The following is a 6,000-nucleotide window of genomic DNA, read 5'->3' as shown; positions in this document are numbered from 1 at the left end:
GCATGCATATTGCCTCTCCAAAGGGATTCAGTTAGAGACCCACAAACTGATCAAAGAACATAAGCCCTGGTATACAGATGCAAAAACACCATCTCTCTGATGGTTTGTTTTATGTTCAAAACCAAAACTGAATATATGTTTATGAGAAGGTGTAAAAATGAGGTAAATGCTGTTCATTAGAAATGGAAGAGCAGGCTTGAATGACTTCTTTATGGAGCTTTCCCTGTAAGTGAACATGACAAGTAGAATGTGTTGTTTGAGTCTTGTGTAACCGCAACAGCTGGATTAAAGGAATAGTTTTATTTTATTTTATTTTATTTTTTTGGCAGGGAGTGTAATATAATTATTCCATTTCTCTATGGTTTCTCTCTATAAGCTACCGCTGAAGGCTGGTTAGCTTAAATTAGAACCAAAAGTGGAGACTAGTTAATTGTACTTAATCTGTACAAAACTCTAGGTGAATATACAAAGAAAGGTAAACCTATTTTTACCATCTATTGTCCCATTTTATGCCGAGATAAGTTGCTGGCAGTGGATTTTTATGTATATTTTGAGCTGTAGTTTTCCTTATCTAGCTATCTGAAAGAGAAAAAACTGTACTTTGAAAAAGTTCTTTGAAATGTTTCCTCTATTACATTAACTTTTAGCTTTTGTCCAAGGTTGGCTCAAACAAAGAAAGCATGTAGTACCTCTCTTGAGCAATAGTTCTCCAGGCTTTCTGAAAGTTTTTCTTTAGACATTGGCTGCTTTTTGACTCACTGTCAGTCCATTTCTTTTACCTGGCCATTTTCAGAGGAATGCTTTTTTTTTTTTTTTTTGGTCATTTTACAACCAATGTTGTGTCTACAGATAACAGGAAATCAATTTCAAACTGTATCTGTAGGCATTAAAGATATGCATAATTTGTTCCCATGTCTTCAGTTTAGAGTCTATGAAAATGCCAGCATGAACAGTTGACAGATATAAAATATTATTTTTGCATCAACAAAGTGATTCCAAAAGAGCTGTTAGCTAAAAACCTGCTGTGCAATGTATCCTTAAAAGGTTTGAGGAAGAAGAAGAAGACAAAGTTAGAAGTAACGGGCCTAAAAATCTATCTGCAGTATCTGAAAGTTTCCTTCAGAAACTGGAAAAATCCAGATAGGCCTGAGAGATACATCTGGTCCTTCAGTTGTTCCATCTATTGTTCACTGAAGCCTCGTCAGAAATGAATGATAAAAAGTTGAGTTATGACAAATAATACAAGAAATGGACTGAAAATTAGTGATAACAGGTCTTTCTGATTCAAATCATCATCAATATGTATAGAAAAAGTCAGAAGAGAGATACAACAATAAGTGTCAACAGAAATCTGTAAAACACGGTGGGGGCTGTGTCATGGTTTTGGGTTTTAGCTGCATTGTGGCGTCGGGGATCTTGGCAAAACTGACTAAGTTATGAACACAGAAAAGTACAAAAAGTACTTTGATTCACCGTACAAAAACATCTGGAAAGCATCTGATTGGTAAGGATAGCTTCATTTCTCAGCATGACAGTGACTCTAAACACAATGCAATGAAAACAAAGCAGGATAGAAAAACTCCTAATGTAACACAATCAGTTGTGAATTGGATTCCCAGAGCCTGGACCTCAACATTGAAGCAGTGTGGGACCATTTTGACAGAGAACAGAACAGAAGGCAGTCAACCTCCAAAGAAGAGCTTTGAATGTCATTCAAGAAGCCTGGAGAACTATTCCTGGAGACTATTTAAAGAACAATACAAGATACTGTATTAACATATATGTTTTCACATGTTTTTTTTTTTAATCCGATTTTCCATCCAAATACAAAGAAATGTAGGTGACTCAAAATTTTTGCATAATACTTAAAGTTAAACTAGATTTCCCCAAATCATTAAAATCACTACCACCATTAATGTATTTCAATTAACTGAGTATTTTTATTATAATACAACTTTAATCAGCAAGCATAAATAAATAAGGGCCCACTGTCAGTTTAGCCTATGAAGTTGCTTCAGTCAGCAATCTTCCAGAACACAGAGGAAAACGTGATTTATTATTATAACAAGAAAATTGCATCTCTGTTTGCTCACCGCTTCGGCTGAATGGTGTTTAAAAGCTTTCTTATCGATCAAAACTACTTGTACTTTGTAACTATATGTTACTATTCTTAGTGGAGATCACTGCTTAAAGCAACTTCGGGCAAGAAGATGGGCTTTATTACATAAACATTTTCTATTCTTAAAATCCTGAAAGTTAGAAATATAGTTTGGGGTGTATTTGGAAATTTGAAGTGAACCAAGAAAGGTAGAGTGGATTTAAAAATCTTCAAAACTGTGGAAGTTTTAGATGCATGCAGCTATAAACGACAGTTTGACCACAAATCTAATTAACTAGTTTATTTATTGTCACAAGAATTATTTGGTTAATGGGGGATGCTAGTGATACAAACAGGAAGTGCAGAGGTCACAGAGGACAAAGTGGAGCAATCAGTAACTACCAACTGTAGACCTGCGCCATTATGGAGCAAGAGGCAGTTAGTGACTAGAGGCTGTAGTAACTACCCACAGCCTGTTTCCTGACAGTGCATGTGGGCCATGAGAGCTGGGGGGGATACACCTTTGCTTAAAAAAAAAAAAAAAAAGGAAGCTTTTTCCAAGATAAGATTAAAGTTGTCAATGAAAAACAAACAGACTGCCTGCAGCCTCATGTGAAGTGGGAGCAACCGACTAAAATGTCCCAAGCCTCAGTCTCAGGCCGACGTGTGGATAAGGCCTGAGATTACAAAAGACTTCCAAAGTTTTTAAACGTGTGACTGTGGCTTGGTGGCAATAATTACACAAGTACGGAGAAAGCACAGAATCTGCTGAAAACATCTGCAGTTGAAGAGCCTGGTGGGCAATGGGTCACTACAACTTTTGATTAGCTATATCTTCATGTAATCTCTAATCATCAGAGAGGAAGGAATCTGTACTTGAGGCAAAATATAATATTTCATCTCAATTTTCAAAATAAAATCAATAAAAACGTGATGAAGCCACAACAGCTAGTCTTGAGTTTAGTGGAAATCATCCCACCTCTATGAGAAGTTCGTCATTACTTCTGCTCATGTAACAGTTCCATAATTAACAGGTTGACAGCAAACAAGCCTTGTCTCATTTCTGTTGATGGTTATTTTGGGAGACTGTGAGCAAATCAGAGACTATAGAGGCTTTGACTACAAAGTGCAGCATGCCATTTACAACACTCTGGTATTAACAGGATGCGATAAACAAGTGAACTGTCATGACACCAACCAGAATTCCAATAATCTGTAGCTACTGTAGCAGTCTATTGCTGCTTCTCTATGGGTCAAGACAGGCAATTGGTATCTGAATAGCTTTCAGGAACTATAGCTTATTAGTTTAAAAAGGGATCCACGTGGATCCACTTTGTCAGGCTGTGATACGCTGTGCAAAAACCAATTCAAGTCCATTTTGGTGGCTTTTTGGGCCATCATCTTTTTGTCTTATATTTGATTACCACTTTTTGAGCAGCCATGGAAACTGGTCAAGGAGTAGCTTCTCTGTCTTCTAGTCCCACCTTTGCCTTCAGCCATCAGCTTTTGTTCTGGTCAACTGTTTATTTGTTTGTTTTTCCTGCCTTTGTTTGGACCGCAGATTTCCTGTGTAAACTCAAGGAAACTAGATCTCTTTGCAAAAAAAAAAAAAAAAAAGAATTCCCCTTCCAAGGTGTTTGAATGCATCTTATTGTGATTTTTTCTCTCTCCATATGTTTGAATAATGTACCAGGAATAAGTGATTAAAAGATATCTCAAATTGAAGTTGAGGGGAATATCTGCATGCGATATGTTTATGGGGCACACAGTTTCCTTCTCTGTCTCTTATTCTCATGTATTCTAATATGTAAACATCCCAGTAGGTTGCAGGAAGTCATAACTTGCATCTCTGCAAAATAATTTTGCATAAAATAGACAAAACATGAAAACGTGAGCCACTTGATTAAGACCGTGCTTACACTACAGCAAATCCTCTCCTCAGCCATTCTTGCAACCGCACAACAACTATAATGCTGTTGACTTGTGGTCGCTCTAAATAAAAACTTGTACTTTTTCAGAAACTTAATTACTGTAATTTCAGACCAAAAATCAAATAAATCTAGTTTTATGCTCTTGAAAGTATGCCACTGTTTACTGCTCATCCAAATGCATTTACCCCTCAAAAAAACTATGCATGCAAGTGGGATTCACTGCAGCCAAACACAGAATTCCTGCAAGCATATAGAGCTGGATCTGTGGCTTGACTCTGCGACATGTTCAGTTATTATTTGTCCACTGAACTGAAAGTAAAGAAAAACAAAATATAAGTGGCTGCATATTAACAACATGAACAGTATGAAAGATCTGAGGGCTTCAGTTTCTTTAGTTCCTAAACTTGCTGATCCTATCGACACATGAACTGCTCCTCCATCACCCAAAAAAGGTTTTACATTACGAAAAAGTCAAATGTCACATCATCTGAGATAGTACCTGGAAAGTATGACAGGCATCTTTATGATCCACTTAATAAAGTAATGCTCCCTAAAGTGTTTTGTTTTAATTTTTTTTTTTACAACACCACCATAAATATCTCATTATCCTCTAAATGCAAAGAGATATGTGACTAAAACAGGCTTGAACATTCAGGTCTAGCCAGTCCAACATTTTTGAACTCAGGCAAAAAGGCACTTCAAAAACAATTAGTTGGCTGAAATTCTATCGATCGGCTCTGGTGCCGGGCTAACAGTGGAAACATGCACGCTGTCTTCCTCTCACGTGTTGTGCTGTAACTTGTGCTTTCTTGCTATTTTTTCCTTCGCTTTTTGGCCTATTCTGTCCTATTTTCAAATCAGTTTTAAATGAGGGAGGAAAATATGGACCAGAAATAGATCAAATATCTCTAAATACATCTAAAACTCTTAAAATGAGCACTGATGCTAAAATGAGACACATCACAAATAAAGATAAGAAAGAAAAGTATTTTAAGGTTTCTTTTGTATAGGGACTAATTGGCTAGAGTGAGATCATGTGATACCTCATTTAGATAAGCTTCAATCTATAATATGAAAACACATGCAGCTCTGATGGACAGACAAGCGACTGTGGAAAAGGGTGACATGAGTGTGATCCACTTGAGCTCACTGTGTTGTGAGAAGAAAGGTTGACCCGCTTTGAGCTCCCTAAACCTGTTCTTACTTTAGATGCTGTCAACTGTCAGAGCTACGTGCTGGTCACTGGGCCATAACCCTGGTTAGCCAAATATATAGTGTCAATTTGAATAAGAGCATGAGCCATAGATAGGGCATGGAATTAAATTGATACAAGCTGTTGCATTTGTGTGTCATGTTTCCAAAGCCTCTCTAAAATATGAGCACTTTTAAGATTCAAATCTTTTTTAGGACTCATCAGTTAAAAACCATGTCATAGTTCATGCATTAACATGTGTGAAACATAAGTATACTTAAAATTATTATTACAGTGATCAACCTTTTTGCATACTTTGAGCAGCACAAGCCTGAATTATTTACTGTTGTTTCATGCGTGTCCAAGCACCTGTGCATGGTTGGACGGCTAAGCAACAGCTTTTTGGGGTTATTAGGCTGATAGACTTACCTTCCATAAGTCTTTGTGGCGAGAAGGACAAACGAGTTTGTATCTACACCAACTTAAAGCTTGTACTTTTGAGTTGACTTACTTAATTATGTGCAGCACAGAAGTAGAGAAATTTAAAGGTGAGCTTTCTTGATTACTTAAAATAAAGACCAAAGTAAACTTTAGGTAAAGTCGACAAATCTTATTCAGTAGGTTTCACCCCCTAAACTAAGAGTTAAGGTAAGAGTTAAACTCCCAGGAGCATTTGTCCACCATGCTGGAGGGACTAGCCCGTCTCTGCTGGAATGGTGGGGGCTGCTCGTTTAAGCCAATAAGCAGCAAGCAACGCTAATGTCATTTTACTGTGACCG

The sequence above is a fragment of the Mchenga conophoros genome, linkage group LG7, assembly GCF_057382185.1.
Source record: "Mchenga conophoros isolate Kocher_MC1m ecotype Shallow Benthic linkage group LG7, M_conophoros_male_GT1.1, whole genome shotgun sequence".
In the NCBI taxonomy this organism is placed as follows: Eukaryota; Metazoa; Chordata; class Actinopteri; order Cichliformes; family Cichlidae; genus Mchenga; species Mchenga conophoros.
The sequence above is the reverse complement of the archived record's forward strand: the minus strand, read 5'-3'. Positions refer to the sequence as shown.